We start from the raw sequence: 16,894 nt of genomic DNA, 5'->3' as shown, positions 1-16,894 counted from the left end.
ACAGTTTCCTGTGTTATGTTTAGACTGTGTGTTGTGTTCAAGAGAAATCTACTGAAGTTAGCATGCTAACCTGCTAGCCACGGGCCTGAAAACCTTTTTCTTTCGGCGGTCCAAAGCTCCAGTTCTGTTGGTGTTAACACCAACAATGCCCTGGTAATCTGGCTAGCTGCACGGCTAACTGAGCTAACCTGCTAACAGTAGCTACAGTCGTGTGTATATAAAATGTGTCAGAATTAACCACAAGAGGCCCAAAAAATAAAGTATAAAGTAAGAAACAAAATACAACACATCTAGTTTGTCTGTCCTGGTGTTTGAAATATTTAAATAGTTACATTAAAGAGTGATTAAATATACTGATAATCACATAATTTAATCAATAGATTGATGAGTCTGTGAGTCACTCTGCGATTGACCCTGTGTTTGAAAAATCGAAATAAAAAGATTCAAATTTTATAGTAAAGGCTTATTAAACATATTTTCTCCTCAGCCACCTGTCGAAGTCATACTCAAAGCAAATAGCAGACAACCAGATTAACAGCTAAATGCTGCTAACTGTAGCTGTAATTAGCTAATTAGCGCTCAGCTAGCAGTTCTATCAGCTGACTCTATCACCTCTTCAGGTACAAGGTGTTATTTCTAAGCCTGGACAGGGCTAGCTGGCTAACATGCTCACTTGTATCTCTCCACACAGAACATTCCATTGTTGTTTCTTCACATTCCATTAATCATTTTATTATCTTTTGAACATATTGCACCTTCAGGGTTTTATCACCTGTGAGATACTACACACGAGGGCCGACTGCTGTCATTGACACAGTTGGAGGTTGTGCTCTGTTATGTAATAGTTGGCACAGACACATTATTATGGAAAGACTGCAACTTTAAGGTTTATTCACTTTCTCTGCTGCTGACACTTGAAATCATGCGGTGGGTGAAAGCTCTGCGAGGCTCATACTTGTATTATAGGTTAGTAAAATCTGCAGTAGCCTTTGTAGAGGCTTTCTCTGCTGGTGTATTGACATTCCAGGTGGAGCGCTGATTAACATTTCATCACTGTGTCTCACTTTGTGTTAGCAGCTTGTTCTAATCGAACACGTGAGGTCTCTTTCATCCAGAATCCGGCTGCAGACTGAACCAGCATGCCAGAAACCAGCGTCACTTGTGCACACTGTGCTACTGACCCGAGGTCGCCCGGCTGATAAACACTGACCCCCATCAAACACACTGTGTGACATTTGTGCACCCTTTTGACGTACACAAAATGACAACAGAGTCAATATTTAGCTGCTGTTATACAGGGATAAAAGTTACTTTAGCCTGGTCCAGTGTGACCCGGCTACATGAGCAGAACTTCCCTCTGCTTCTAAAGGAGGAGTGAGAGAAACTATGAAAGTAGAGAGAGAGTGTGAGGTAAACATGTTAACTCATCAGGAATCCCACAACATTATCATGTCTGTGTCTATTGTTGCTTATTGAGTAACTACAACTCCTTTGATTGTCCCGTTAATGTCTGCCGCTGCTGTAAAGCCGCTGATTCTGAACGCGTCCTCTCAGGAATGTCATTGACACAGACTGCGTTATCTGAAACCGATAAGAGAACACACAAGAGTTGAGAAACAATCACATATGACCGGACCTGAGTGTGATTATGTCTGTGTTTATTACTGAACTTCTGTCCTTGCATCACTGTGAATATGTGCTGAAAGAATCTGACTAATAAAATGTGATTTTCAGTGAGATACCGTGATGATAATGTGCTTGTTATGCTACATTTCCTCTTTCAATTACAGCTGGATCAAGTGTTAGCCGTTTACAGAGCGTGCATTGTGTGGTTCTCAAGATAAAAGCATAATAGTCTATTGTCCTCTTTACAAAGCAGGACTACAAAGAACCTTTTTAAGAGCTGGTAATCAAATCCTTTCGCTTTCAGCTGTTTCCTGACGTTTTTGTACGACTACATTCACTCCCAGCACTCACTTTTCCTCTCTTCTTCTACCTTTCTCTGATGAGAAGTTCACTCCAGATTTAAATCTGGCGTAACTGGTTTATATCAAATTCAGTTATTCTGACAATAATGTAGAACATACTACATTTTATATCAAGGAAACTCCAACTGACAAGTTTAAAGGTGCAATATGTAAGAAAATTAGTTCAAAACATGACGGGATTCACATAAAAATCCTAATATCAGAATAACGATAAATAAAGACACTGATGTATTGCAGAGATCTCTATTGAAGTTAGCATGCTAGTCAACTAGCCCCTACTCAGTCCGGACTGCTAGCTGCACGGCTAACTGAGCTAACTATCTAGCAGCTATGATTAGCACTTTCTCTGGTGATATTCTGTGTCTTAATTTATTTGGAGAATCAATTCTTACATATTGCACTTTTAACTATATTTGAAATGTTAAGTGTTATGTCTTTACTCTGTAGTCCAGGTCGGTAGTTTAAAGGGCAACTCCACCAATTCTACACACTCACCTGTGTTGTGTTTACAGGTGTTGGTATCATTGGATATGTGAAAAAAGTAGTATTGCACCTTTTCTGGCCCTGGAGGATGCTGCATGTAATCTGATCAATTGCCTCCAGTGATGACACTCAGGTCATCAAGTTGCATTGTGGGTATTGTAGGCTTGTCTATGATTGTACTCCTATGACACTGTTGGACTCATTATGGACAGTTTAAACACAAATGATCAAAATACAGCAGAGCCACAGATATTCCACACGTTCTTCTTCCTTTTGTTGAGCTGGGAATGAGACGCAAAATCAACTTTTCTTACAAATAGCACTTTTCAAAGAACAACACAGTGCCATACTGTTTTACTTTGTTTATATGTGGCGCCCTGCCACCTTCGTAGCTTCACACAGTGCCCTGGGGACATTATTACCTCACTGATATTGTGAATATTAAAAATTCAGAGCTGGATTTTCCTCTGCAGAACTACATAGTGCTCCTTTAAGGACACGTTTGTTTATCATGACTGATTATTTCTCTCTTAAAACTCCATATTGCACCTTTAACACCTTTAACGACCCTCCTAACACTGTATTATAAGGTGTTCCACGTCATCACAGCCACAGTACGTGCAGGTGTGTCCCGAGCTCTTTAAATGCTGCCGCTCGCTGCGTGCTGGCGTGCCCTCTGCTGTGATTGGCTGAGAGCGGAGGAGGGGGGCGTGGCTGGTTACGTCATGCCAAAGAGAGGGATGAGAGCTTATGGAGAGAGAGAGAGAGAGAGAGAGAGATTAACAGGGAGTAGGAGGCAGGCGCAGTAGCAGACTCGTATATCCGCCAGACGGAGACGGACGGTGCCAGCTGCTAGCTGAGTTAGCTAAGTTAGCTGAGTTAGCTCCAGTAGAGACAGTTAGCAACTAGCTTCAGAGGTCCTCGCGCTGTGACTGTGTGAGCGGCTGAGTGTTCGTGTCCCTCTGTGTGTGTGTGTGTGTGTGTGTGGTGTGTGTGTGTGTGTCCCGAAGTCACTCCGTCTGTGTGAGCGTGTGTGTGTGTGTGTGCGGTGTGTGTATATAAACCCCCCTCACACACACCTCCTCCTCTTCCTCTTCTTCTTCTTCCTCTTAAAAGAGCAGACACACACACATAAACACACTGTGACAGTCGGCTGTTTACATTCGGTGTCCGGTTACCTGACAGCGGCACAGCTCCACCAGCACGTGAGTACTGATGTGTTACCTGTGTGTGTCCGAGTATGAATGAGTCGCGCGTGTGTGTGTAGCTGTCATTGAGTGTGTGTGACCTACACCTCCTCACCTGTCCTCCTGAGTGTCTGACTGGATCCATGTGGGAGCTCACTTGCATGTCAGCGTGGTACCAGATGTCCCGAGCGTGGTTCTGCAGCTCTGCAGAACTACATTTTCAAGTTGCGTGCCCGCCCGGAACCAGCATCTGCACATCAGAACTGCTCCACACTGTGACACTCGTAAAGTGGAGCCATGCTAACACTGTGTGCAGCCGACATGTGCACATGGAAACTTGAACCTGACCTAGCTGAAGTTAGCAGAGTGCTCTGGGGGTGTTGCAGGAGTCTCGTAAAATCTGTTGTTTTTTCAATGGAGTTTCGTATTAGCATGAGTTAGCTCCCTGGCACAACTTGTTACCCACTGTTGCTTCCTCACCTGCAGAATGTCTGGTGGGTTTATACATTATCTTGACTGTAAGGAGGGATTTATATGGCAGGACTGTATTTCCTGTTGTCTCTTTTCTCAGACAGGAATAAATGTTCACATGTTGAAACTTGTAGATTGCATAACATGCTTGTTTCCTTGTATGCTGCACATGAAAGGAGCCTGAAGGCGTCTGCTGGTGTGTTTAATGACCTGATTTCTCGCACTGTGTTGCAGAAAATGGCTCTCTGCTCTTTCACCTTTGAACCTGTGCATGTGTGTCTGTTGTGTCAGAATCGTGGTTTGCTTGGACAGTTTGTTCATCCTCAGAACAACCTTTACTCCGCTTTAAGCAGCGCTGCAGGCCGGACAGCTGTCCCGTCCCAGAGCTCAGGGAGGCCCTCCTCAAACCCTGTAGTTATCCTCCAAACTCAAGGAAATCCTCCGAAGGTGACATGATTTATGCAGGAAGGTCTTAGCTGTCTTAAAGTAACTGTGGTGTCCTTGTGTGTTTGATGGACATGGCTATTTACTGGTCACAGGTTAAAGTTCAGGGAAAATGGGATGCATTATAGTTTGAGGGGGTTCAGTGCTCCCCTTGTCTTGGACACACAGGACTAGCTGAGCTGTTGTGATTCCAACAAGGCACAAAATAAAATGTAAACATGCTGCAGAGTCATCTGAGTTATCGTATAGCTCACAGTTTAGGTTTAGACATGGTACTCCTTGTGTTACCATCAGTATGTGCTGGGATGCACAGAGCCTGAGGGTGGTCAGAGGTTATTACATTTCCATAAGCAAGGCTTGAATTATGTGATTTATTTATTTATTTTTTTGGTGAGCAAGCCTTTTAAATCTCATTTCTTGCAAGTTTCAAAATCAGCCTGTGTGCTTTTTAAGGCTAAATCAAATCAGGAGTGCAGAGAGAGCGTTTAGAGCAACATCAAGTGTTTTGTATCACAAATGGAACAGCGTGTCTCTGAACATGAGCCACAGAAGGTGTTTTGACTCTTCTGTCAGCTCTTAAAGGAAGCACGCATCAATCCAACTCTGTCCGTGCTTCTAGTTAGGGATGTCGCACATTTTTGACTTTTTTCAGTATGCCTCTGTACTTGTTCTTCGGGGCTGTTGGCTAATTATGCTCCTGACCTGTTGTTGTGGTTCCCATGGTGGAAATAAGAAGAAGGAGTTGTCTCCTTTCATACTACCAGGGCTGCAATGAGTTGTGTAGGAGTTGGAGTGGAATCTGTCAGACCAGGAGGAAGCTAGTCGTACACAAAGACCGTGTACTGCTGGTGAGAATAAACTGATAATGTCCAGGGCACTCGATTACTTTCTGAAGGGGATGAAATGAAGATTGTTTTTGCACCTTTTGCTGAAGTATTTGGTCATTTTTTTGTTGAAGTACAGCCAGTTTATCTTGAGTAGGTTCATCTTGCTGCACTTAAAAAAAAACTTCTGACAAAACGTTCAATTAAATGCTCAATTTGAAGCTTTCAAGCTATTAAACCCTGCAGCTCCGTTACTCACTCGACCCTCTCCGTGTTATGTCCATCCTCTTGTCCCATTAGAACAGGAAAAGCATTAGATTAAAGGGTTAGTTCAGATATTTTGAAGTGGGGTTGTATGAGGTATTATCCGTAGTTGGAGTGTTACCTGCAGGAGATGATGGTCGGCACGCTCCCAGTTTGGAGGAGCAGCAGGAGGACCAGCAGTGAAGCTGATGATAATTTTCACTGCTTTACCTCGCTGTCAGACATCCCTTTTCAGCGAGCCAACTGAAGCTGTTTTGCTCTCTTCCATGTCACCAGACTCCTTTTGACAGAAGCAGGGCTCGTTCAGATGTGAGCCGTTATGTTAAAACACTGACTGTCAAACAATAGCACAAACTAATTAGCAGATCGAGATGGAGCAGTAACTTCTGTGTTCTGTGTGGTAAAATAGCTGTTTTTGTCAAAGGAGTCTGGTGTCTGGTGTCTGTTCCCCCTGTCATCCATCTCTCCCCCTCGACAGATTTTGTTGAGCGATTTTGTTCCTTTCCTACGAACAAACACTAAGTATGAAGACTTTCCTCTAGAGGAAAATCTAAAAATCACAAGGTCAAATTGAAAAAAATGTCCCTGACGGTCTGTGATAATTTCCCGGCCTCTCTTTTAAACTATCAGTTCCAGTAAAAATGTGAAAAATTGGCCAGGACGACAGCGTGCACTTGCTATTTAAGAATTATTTAAGAAATGTGGTGTTTATCCAGCATATTGCATCCGAGGGGAGCAGCGGGAGCAGCGGGAGGCCGGAGCATATTGTTGACACAGCTGGTTGTAGCTGAGTGACAGTGAAAGTTGAGAGCTAATTGTAGCAGCTCACAATCTGTCAACGTACCACCAACGACACTTCATGTTCTGATCCAGATAGTGGTTTGTTTGTTGTTGTTTTGAAGCGTTCCAGGTCTTTAAGTCAGGAGATTCAGACGGTGTTGTTGTCTTGCTCAAGGGTCCTTTTCCAGGTGCTGTTTAAGGTCAGAGCATTTCTTGTTTATGTGAAGCAGCTCGTGAATTCAAACTTTGATACCAACCTTTCCACAAGCTCCATGTTCTAACCTTTCTGTCACCACTGCCCACTTTTCAGTCCGGTCACAAGCATCTGTTTTGGTGAACACGCTGTCGGCCTTGGTAACCTCGTTCCTGCTTTCCAAGCATGTGCTGCTGTTGATGATCGGGACCACAGACGTCATCGTTAACTGTTGCTCGCCTCCGTGACGCGGCTGCAACCACAATCTCACTCCTGCACGATTTAAGGACGACACTGTTCTGGTGTTTGTATTATTAACTCAGTCTATGAGCGGCTCTTAGTTTATGTCCTTATGTCCGTTTACATTTGGATTAAGGAGTAAATCTTTAATGGAACTATTAAGAAGATATTACATCGACATGTGTTTGAGGAGCCCTGACTCATTTGTACACACAGACTCATCCGTTCTACCTGTCAGATGACGGCCAGGTGGGAAAGAGGAGGAGACTGCTCAGGTGGAAGGAGGAAGGGAGGAAGGGAGTGAGGATGAATGCACACTCTTGTTGTTCAGTCAAACTCTGCAAATAGACTTTGAGTTATTCCCACTTTTTGTACATCAAACAATTAAGCAACCGGTCTACCAGGATGGATGAGTGTGTGTGTGAGAGTCAGTTTGAGCTCATGTGAGGTAATCTGCTGTGTAAACTTGTCGTGGCTGGTGTTCTGTCACGTTCTGTTCCTCTAGAGCCGGCTCATACTCAATATTTGGGGCCATAATTGATATATAATAGTACAAATATAAGATATATTGGCATATACACACACTTTCTTTCCTTTTGAAATGATCCCTCAAATGAAAAAACATTTGTTGCAGCGATATGTGATGCAGGCCAAATGTTTTAAAGTTTAATAGTTAACTTTATTATCAACATTTTCTCACATTAGTACACTGGAACAATGAACTTTATTGGGAATTTGACAATTATAAAGAAGCATCAGGCATCTTCTTTTGCATTATGTTCTGTAATAAAACAAATTAATAAAGATGTTTTGGTATTAGATCTATCTTTGATATGTATTGACCGATAAACAGCTGGACAACAACAGATTTAATTTAGGATCCAAGTTGCCTGAAAGTACAGAATAAGTCAGGCTGAGCTATTGGAAAAATGTGTTTTAAGTAAAATTAAGAATAATTGCTTTTGATATAATGATGCATCTGTGGGCGCTCTCAGTATCTTACTCCTGTCGTCCTGCGACAGCTTTCATCCATCAGCAAAGACGATTAAAAGTATGTGATGGTTGAAACTTTTTGTTAGTCCCTTCAGTTTTCATTGATCGGCCATTTTTCAGATTAGACGTGTTGGTTTGATGTTGCATCCTTCTCCTCTCTCTGGTCTGACTCAGTGTGCCTCACACAGAGCTATCTGATTGGTCACAGCTCACATGTAATAACCTTCCAACGCAGAACACTAGAATATTGTATTTCCTGCCAAAATACAGTGAGAATGCTAGAAAGTGGAAACTAGATTAATAAAACACAATGTAGGGGAGATAAAGTATACAGTTGCAAAAAATACCTCAAAAGTAACTAAATTGTACTGAGTTATTCTTTATTTTGGCAACAAGATTTTCATCCATTACTGCAAAAATATGGTTCTGCTTGATTACTAGTAATCAACTGGCATCAACATCTTATTGGTGATCCATGTATTCAACACAGCTCTGTGTGTCCATAACACACGGGTAAGGTCACAAAAGACTAATGTTCAGTGTCCTAGAGACAGTCTGTTAAGGTAATACCTCTCCATCAGCCAATTAGGGCAAAGTTAATGCTAGTTTTATGTGTCACAACATCACAGACTGTGTGTCAGAATAGAAAACAGAACTTTGAACCCTCAGAAGTTAATGCATGAGCCAGAAAACTCACCGCGTACACACACACACTGGCTATCTCAGTGGCCTTCAACCTTTAACTGCAGATAGAGCGCAGTGGGATGCGTGTCTGGCATGATTTAGCCGTCAGACAGATGGCTGACAACAGCTTTGGTTATTCAGAAACTTTGCTGTCAAGACATTTGTGCTTATTCTCGTCTGTGTTCGTGTGTGTGTGGATGATTCAGAGACAGGACAACAGAGAGAGACGGGGTCATTGAGTCCATTTGGCGTGAAACTGATCCACATTCCATTTTGGCTTTCCGGCTGTAATTAAATTCAGCGTTTGTTTTGTGTTGCGGCCATTTTTGAAAGTATTGTTGGCATTTGGGAATGAGGTGGGGAAGAGGCTGTACTGTGAACTGTGTCAGCCAAACTCTGCCTCCAGGTCTCAATATGTCGGATCTTTTGACTCTCTTGTTGATGCTTTCTGTTTGTCGAGGTCAAACTAGTCCTGACCATATTCCCAAGGCGGCCATTTTCCTTTGACATCACACTCAGAGTGTGAAGTGCAGACGTACACGTACTGTTGTGTTCCAGGACGCAAGTTGCCTAAACAAAGGGAGTTTGACCGATTGTTATAATTTCACTGCTTCCTGATTGATTAGCAACTGTGAAGACAACGTATAGTTTCATCCAGAGGAACAACAGACCGTATTTCAAAGTAAAACAACAGTTCTGATAACGGCTAACGTTACCATTCAACCACGTTCCAGCTAACGTTGCTGTTTAATAGTGTAAAGCAACACAACGTGTAACAATTTGGATTAGCGGCAATTATTTCAGAAACATCGACACACATCTTGGAGACACTGGAGACACGCTGGATTAATGAAATGGTGACGTTGGCTAGGAAGTTGTTGAGTGTTCACATTAGCTAACGGCAGGTTAGGTCTGTTGTTTTAATGAGAAATATTACCCAATGATTAGTCTTTTCAGTTGCTTAACAATTTGTCTGACTCCCTGTTTTTATAGGACCTGAATCTTGAACACAGCAGCAAAACAATATCCAATAATTCAAGGTCTGAACCTCGAATATGATCTATTAAATGTACCTCAGTTACAAAAACACAATGTCTCATGCTTGATTTTGTCCCTCTGACTCGACACTTCAAATCTTTTGACACTTTTCCTCTGCATTATGTATTACAGAATAAACAAAGGCTCATAGCTACAAGTTTCCAACTGGTCTTGACCTCTAGATTTAATCTTGTGGGACTAAACGTCCTCCCTGACTAGCCAGATTTCTGCCCACTGGTTTGAATTATACAGTGACGAATAAGGTTTTAAGTTGACCAAAAATTTAAATAGGTTAAAACTGAGATCAATGTAGTTTTTACCTTTTATGAGGATGTTATGTACCCATTTTAAAAATTTCATTTTAAAAAAATGTATTTTATGTGTTTTAATTTAGAGTTATTTGATGACACCAGTCAAAAATGTCATACCGGATAACGTTAATGAATTTTCAAAATATTATTATACTACAACTTTTCAAGTCAATAATGCTTCATAAATATGTAAAGTAAGACAGTTGCGAATATTTAAAGCTCAGAAAATGAAACTTAGACATTTCCTTTTTTTCATTATAATGTGTTTTCTGTAGACATGACCCTACTTGCTCAAGTTCTTACCTACATTTTAATGCTGCAAAGTGATTCAATCTGCAAAATGTCTGAAAATCCTTAACAGTACTTGGCATCATACTATTATTGTTTTCTCAACTCCATAAAATGAAATTATGCATTTTAAGGCATTATAATCAGCGTTATCCCACCTGACTGAAATCGTTACTCGGTATGACACTTAATGTTTCCACTTGAAATGTCATCTTTACACAACCTAAATATTATTGATATTCATCAATAATCCATGTTTACATCAGAGTAACAGCGGGACAGTCGACTAAGGGACACATAACATTTTAAAAACTTTAAGCAATTTAAAGTGCTCAAATACTAAAAAATGCTTAAAAATACCATTATTAAAATATAATATGCCAGCAATAAATTTAAATGTGCATAATAATGTGTTAATATCACAATAAGAATGGAAATTATACAAATAAAAGCATAAAACAGTACTACTGTCAAATATGTGTCATTCTGTATAACAGATGACACTGTGGGGTAACAGAAAATAACTGTTATCCTATATGACGAAACTCCGATTGAAACTCAATCAGGCAGTTGTTTTGGCAACCTATAGAAATCTGCAAACTTGACCCTCAACATGAAAGTGTATAATTTCATATAAACCAAACACATTTGCATAAAATCAACATTATATATGTTTTTTAGCGTTATCCCATATGACACAGGATTTTACAACATAGTGTACCAGTGACTGAAAAGAGTAAATAAAGCACATTATATAAACCACTTATTAACCTTTCACCATTGTTTGGGGGTCCTTTTGGGTCTTCCTGATGGCCTAACTTCATGTCTGATAATGTGTGCCCCATAATGCCCCATAAATTTGCTCCAGCTTGCTTGTTATCCCGGATGACATTGGCTGACATACCAGTTTTGGGACGAGCTGCTCAAAAGCATAACAATCCACTGGATGTCTAATTTTTTGTAACATTTTCATGTATCAAAGGCAACACTCATATAATAATGCCTGGGGCAGAGATTTTTTAATTTATTTTCTTTTCAACTATTTTGTAGCTTTTTTGCATTTCACCATGAGGTCCGGACAGTTATCCGGTATGACATTTTGTGACCATTGTGTCTAATAACTCTTAAACTTTGTAAAACCCTCAATACATGTTCCTATCATTAGATAAGCAGAGATTAACAGATTGAATTAATGTGTTTTTTATTAAGATTTTTTGTGTTTTTACTCCATAAATGTGCTTTGGACATCAAAATTGCACGTCACGTCATTGTGCCCTCTGTTGCCTGGGTGCTTTCAGTGATCGCAGCCACGTAACTCTTAGAAACTCAACCCAGCAACTCTTAGAAAGACGGAGCTCGTAGTGTCATGCAAAACTGAAACCAGTGGGCTGGTTGGAAGATGGATGGATCATTTAAATGTGAGACGAGGCGACAACCCCCAGTCAAATTTATTGGTTTTAGACTGAGTTAAAGGCAAAGGTCACATTCCTGTTCCACAGTTAGAACATCCGGAAAGGTCTGTTAAAAGGCCCGAGGGGAACTTTGTCAGAAGGAGCTCGCTTTCAACACATCTGACAGGTTATTTCAGAAGTATTCATGCTCAGGAGAGTTGTTCATGATTCCATTTTTGTTGGGAGTTCTTGACAGGAATTTCCAAGTAGTCTGTAAAATGTATGCTTTTTAAAAGTTACAGAAAAAAGAAACATATACAGTAGCATTCCTGATGATATGATGTATAGATGAGGTGGAAGCTGCATGGATAATGGCTGTGTGCTTATCTGTGACATTAGTTATCTGTTCAGTGACGAGCTCTGGGTCATTCTTTGTTTTATGTGACCGGTGCAGTTAGATTTAAAGCATTGTAACACAGGGATCACATGAGCAGTCTGACTCGGTTTACAGAATAACTGATCCCAGTGTAAGCCTTGTAATCCATCTGAAAGAGATTTGCTAAATTATGTGTTGTGTAAAAAAACCAAGAAAAGTCATGTGGTTAAATAATCAAGTGTTCCTCTTATTGTGTCCACCCTGTGTGTGTTTGTTAGTGAAGTGGTCCCAGATTCAAACAGGGAAAGTCTGAAAATATCCGTTCATAATCGACATGACTTGGTCTGTTTGTCCGATCCAATAACCTGTCGTGATTAATAGACATCTATTGATCGAGTTGCATCTGCTGGGCTCTCAGTGAGACGGCCGCTGTCGTCGGGTTGCAGTTTTGATGGCAGTAGATGAGTTATATCAGTGGCAGCACTTCTGTCTTTTCACTCATGACTATATGTTGTGCTATGACATGCTGCGGATGATAATCTGCATTCCTGCTTCACCAGTCACATGAAATCAAAGTCACACTTTATTGTGTTTTTTACTCAAGTAATGTTTGGTTTTGTTTTTGAAATGTGCAGTTAAATCTACGGACTGTGACTTAATCTTCATTATCTCAGAGTGAGAGAACTGAACTGTGCGTGTGATGTTGCACGTTAAACTTTCCTGATGCTGCTTACTTGACCTGAGATGATGATGGAGCACTCATGTTCTCCTGGGACGGTCTGATATCCACAGATATGTTGTTCCTCCAGCTTCCAGTCTTTGGGTGTGTTCATGAGATTTAATCATAGCATGGAAACAACTTGGACACTAAGTGAGTTGTTGCTGATTCTCTAAAACTATTAAAATATTGAGATACTTTTCATTTTACCAGGGTTGATTCTAATAAATTAGGGTTCTTACTAATCTAGGTCACAGCCAGCCAACAAACAGCATATTGCTAATACATGTGAGCAAAAACTGATGCGCAACATGTAAATTAATAAACAGATTTACTTCTGTCCGCCATTCTTCTGCATATATTATGTCCAGGTCAGGAAGTCGTGTGCCATAATTCTTGCGTACTGTCCGAGATGTTGTTCTGCCTGGAGAGGGCGCTGACATGAATCTGTCATGAGTCCTAAACCACTTCGATAAACGTCTCATTCTGTATGTTTTTGCTCCGTCTGTCAATTCCTTTAGTTTGTTGGTTTGTGAGCAGGATTACACAAAAACTACTGAACAGATTCCCATGAAATGTGGGCGGAGGATCCCAGAATAGACCCCATTAAAGGGATATTCCGGTGTAAGTTTAATCCATGGTCTAAATCACCGTGAAACTGTGTTAGACTCCCTCTCGAGAGATCAAGTTAGCAGACCGCTAATTTACGGAGTTTTATCAACCTCAGAAACGACCACACGACAACAATGGATGTTTAGCAGAGTTTTAATGCCCCGGACTATGTGCTGAGACCCTATTTGTACTGTTGCTGAAGTTTGGTGCTGTTCTGAGCATTATTTGAGGCTTTTTGGTGGCGGTTTATATTTGGATCCATTTACTGCAGTGTATTGTTGTCGTGCAGTCGTTTCTGAGGTTGATAAAACTCCGTAAATTAGCGGTCTGCTAACTTGATCTCTCAAGAGGGAGTCTAACACAGTTTCACGGTGATTTAGACCATGGATTAAACTTACAACGGAATATCCCTTTAACTTTTGGTGTGGATCCTGATAAAGGTCCACATCCGTGAATTATTCTCACCTTCTTTAACATTGTGAGATGGGTGTTTAATGACGTTTGTGTTAATTACTCAGTAATGCGTAGATCAGGCTGAAAAGGGAGGGCCTGTACCGTCAGTGGTCTGTCACCTGTCAGGGTTTTGGGAGCAGTCCGAGCCGAAGAGCCCCACAAAAACATAATTATTTAGTTCTTTCTTATTTTCCTGTCCTGGTAAAGAAGAGCTTTATCTCTCAGGCGTTCACTGGAGCCAGAGATGGAGACAAACACCCGTTAGACAAAACCAAAATGAACCTCAGTGTGCACAGATTAGGTGACATTCTTTTCATACCAGAACTCATCCTTGAGTTTGCCTCATTGCGTTTTGGCCATGCGACTCATGCTACTGGTGAACCACTCGCCTTTTACCCGCATTTTATTGTTTGCTCCATCCGTTGGTGCAGAGAGACGGGAACACAGGAAGGAAGAAGGTAACGAGCTACATTACAAAAACTGTTGGATAATAAGGAAAGAGCAAAATCTTGGAATGAGAGAATGTCAGATGGCTGTTTGGTGCATTTTCACTAATGATATTAGCTGTGTAAAAAAGATAAAAGAATAAGGCTGCATCTAACAATTACTTTCATTATTGATCAAAGTTCACCCAAAATAAAATTCAGTCATTATCTACTCATCTCCATGCCGATGGAAACCCTTTCTGGAGCTTCTCAGAAAAACAGCGTTGCAGCTTTCTCCTCAACAACTGGAGCAGATGAGGATTTCTTTAAAAACATGAAGTGGCTGCATTCACCTCGTTCTGTGTTAATTTCCAGGATTAATTGATTAATCATCCTACCTATAAATTGTCAAAAAGAAAGGGCTCATCACAATTTCTCAGAGCCCAAAAGTGAAGTCTTTAGAAAGCTTCTTTTGTCCAGCCAACAGTCTCTTCACTTATATGAAAGTGACAAAGAAAAGCAGCACATCCTCACATTTCAGAAGATGGAAACAGCATATTTTTGGCACTTTGGCTTGAAAAATGACTGAAACAATGAATGTTTGGCGTTTTTCTGTTCATCAACTAATTGATTAAATGACTCATTATTGTAGCATCAGTGGAAAATCATTAAAAGTTGCTTTCCACTGAGTCTGGTAGACTTCCAGCTTTTGATGGGTCAAAGAGCATTTTCAGAGAGCAGGCCACTTCCTATGTGGTTAAATGAAGCATGATGTCAGGCCATCTCTTGTTTCCTGTCATGTTTCTTTAGCAGGTCATCTTAAAGAAACTAAGGTTGTAACGGGACACCAGGTTATTGCTTATTCTCTCTGTCTGCCTGCCTGGTCATCATTTCCACCTGACCAAAACAAATATACTGATAAGGTGAAATGTTGTATTTCAGCTGTATGAGCTGAGGTCGAGGCAGGACACGAATGATATTTGACCTGTTTTTGCCCGTCTGCCTGGTTCATTGGTCCTGCTCCCTTCTGCTCCTCTCTGCTCCTCTCTGCTCCCTTCTGCTCCTCTCTGCTCCTCTCTGCTCCTCTCTGCTCCCTTCTGCTCCTCTCTGCTCCTCTGTGCTCCTCTCTGCTCCTCTGTGCTCCCCTCTGTGCTCCCCTCTGTGCTCCCCTCTGCTCCCCTCTGCTCCTCTGTGCTCCCCTCTGCTCCTCTGTGCTCCCCTCTGCTCCTCTGTGCTCCCCTCTGCTCCCCTCTGCTCCTCTGTGCTCCCCTCTGCTCCTCTGTGCTCCTCTGTGCTCCTCTCTGCTCCCCTCTGCTCCTCTCTGCTCCCCTCTGCTCCTCTGTGCTCCTCTGTGCTCCCCTCTGCTCCTCTGTGCTCTCTGTGCTCCTCTGTGCTCCTCTGTGCTCCCCTCTCTGCTCCTCTGTGCTCCTCTCTGCTCCCCTCTGCTCCTCCGTGCTCCTCTGTGCTCCTCTGTGCTCCTCTCTGCTGCTCCTCTCTGCTCCCCTCAGCTCCTCTCTGCTCCTCTCTGCTCCTCCTGTGCTCCTCTGTGCTCCCCTCTGCTCCCCTCTGCTCCTCTGTGCTCCTCTGTGCTCCTCTGTGCTCCCCCCTGCTCCTCTCTGCTCCCCTCAGCTCCTCTCTGCTCCCCCCTGCTCCCCTGTGCTCCCCTCTGCTCCTCTCTGCTGCTCCCCTCTGCTCCTCCTGTGCTCCTCTCTGCTCCCCTCTGCTCCCCTCTGCTCCTCTGTGCTCCTCTGTGCTCTCTGTGCTCCTCTGTGCTCCCCTCTCTGCTCCTCTGTGCTCCTCTGTGCTCCCCTCTGCTCCTCTGTGCTCCTCTGTGCTCCCCTCTGCTCCTCTGTGCTCTCTGTGCTCCTCTGTGCTCCTCTGTGCTCCCCTCTCTGCTCCTCTGTGCTCCTCTCTGCTCCTCTCTGCTCCTCTCTGCTCCTCTCTGCTCCCCTCTGCTCCTCTGTGCTCCTCTGTGCTCCTCTCTGCTCCTCTCTGCTGCTCCTCTCTGCTCCCCTCAGCTCCTCTCTGCTCCTCTCTGCTCCTCCTGTGCTCCTCTGTGCTCCCCTCTGCTCCCCTCTGCTCCTCTGTGCACCTCTGTGCTCCTCTGTGCTCCCCCCTGCTCCTCTCTGCTCCCCTCAGCTCCTCTCTGCTCCCCCCTGCTCCCCTGTGCTCCCCTCTGCTCCTCTCTGCTGCTCCCCTCTGCTCCTCCTGTGCTCCTCTCTGCTCCCCTCTGCTCCTCTGTGCTCCTCTGTGCTCCTCTCTGCTCCCCTCAGCTCCTCTGCTGCTCCTCTGCTGCTCCTCTGCTGCTCCCCTCTGCTCCTCCCTGCTCCCCTCTGCTCCTCTGTGCTCCCCTCTGCTCCTCTCTGCTCCTCCCTGCTCCCCTCTGCTCCTCTGTGCTCCTCTCTGCTCCTCTCTGCTGCTCCTCTCTGCTCCCCTCAGCTCCTCTCTGCTCCTCTCTGCTCCTCCTGTGCTCCTCTGTGCTCCCCTCTGCTCCCCTCTGCTCCTCCTGTGCTCCTCTGTGCTCCCCTCTGCTCCCCTCTGCTCCTCTGTGCTCCTCTGTGCTCCTCTGTGCTCCCCCCTGCTCCTCTCTGCTCCCCTCAGCTCCTCTCTGCTCCCCCCTGCTCCCCTGTGCTCCCCTCTGCTCCTCTCTGCTGCTCCCCTCTGCTCCTCCTGTGCTCCTCTCTGCTCCCCTCTGCTCCCCTCTGCTCCTCTGTGCTCCTCTGTGCTCCTC

At 43.3% G+C, this 16,894-nt stretch overlaps 1 protein-coding gene across 1 annotated transcript in view; it reads left to right on the top strand.

Moving 5' to 3' along the window:
* Window positions 1-3,241: 3,241 nt before the first annotated feature.
* Window positions 3,242-16,894, top strand: part of pcxb (pyruvate carboxylase b) — a 310,653-nt gene continuing 297,000 nt past the window's right edge. Inside the window, exon 1 of the mRNA XM_030431366.1 lies at window positions 3,242-3,676. The gene's annotated coding sequence lies outside the window, so the exon portion shown is untranslated. The remainder of the gene's footprint in view (window positions 3,677-16,894) is intronic.

Source organism: Sparus aurata, chromosome 10 (genome assembly GCF_900880675.1).
Source record: "Sparus aurata chromosome 10, fSpaAur1.1, whole genome shotgun sequence".
Lineage (NCBI taxonomy): Eukaryota > Metazoa > Chordata > Actinopteri > Spariformes > Sparidae > Sparus > Sparus aurata.
The sequence above is the reverse complement of the archived record's forward strand: the minus strand, read 5'-3'. Positions and strand labels throughout refer to the sequence as shown.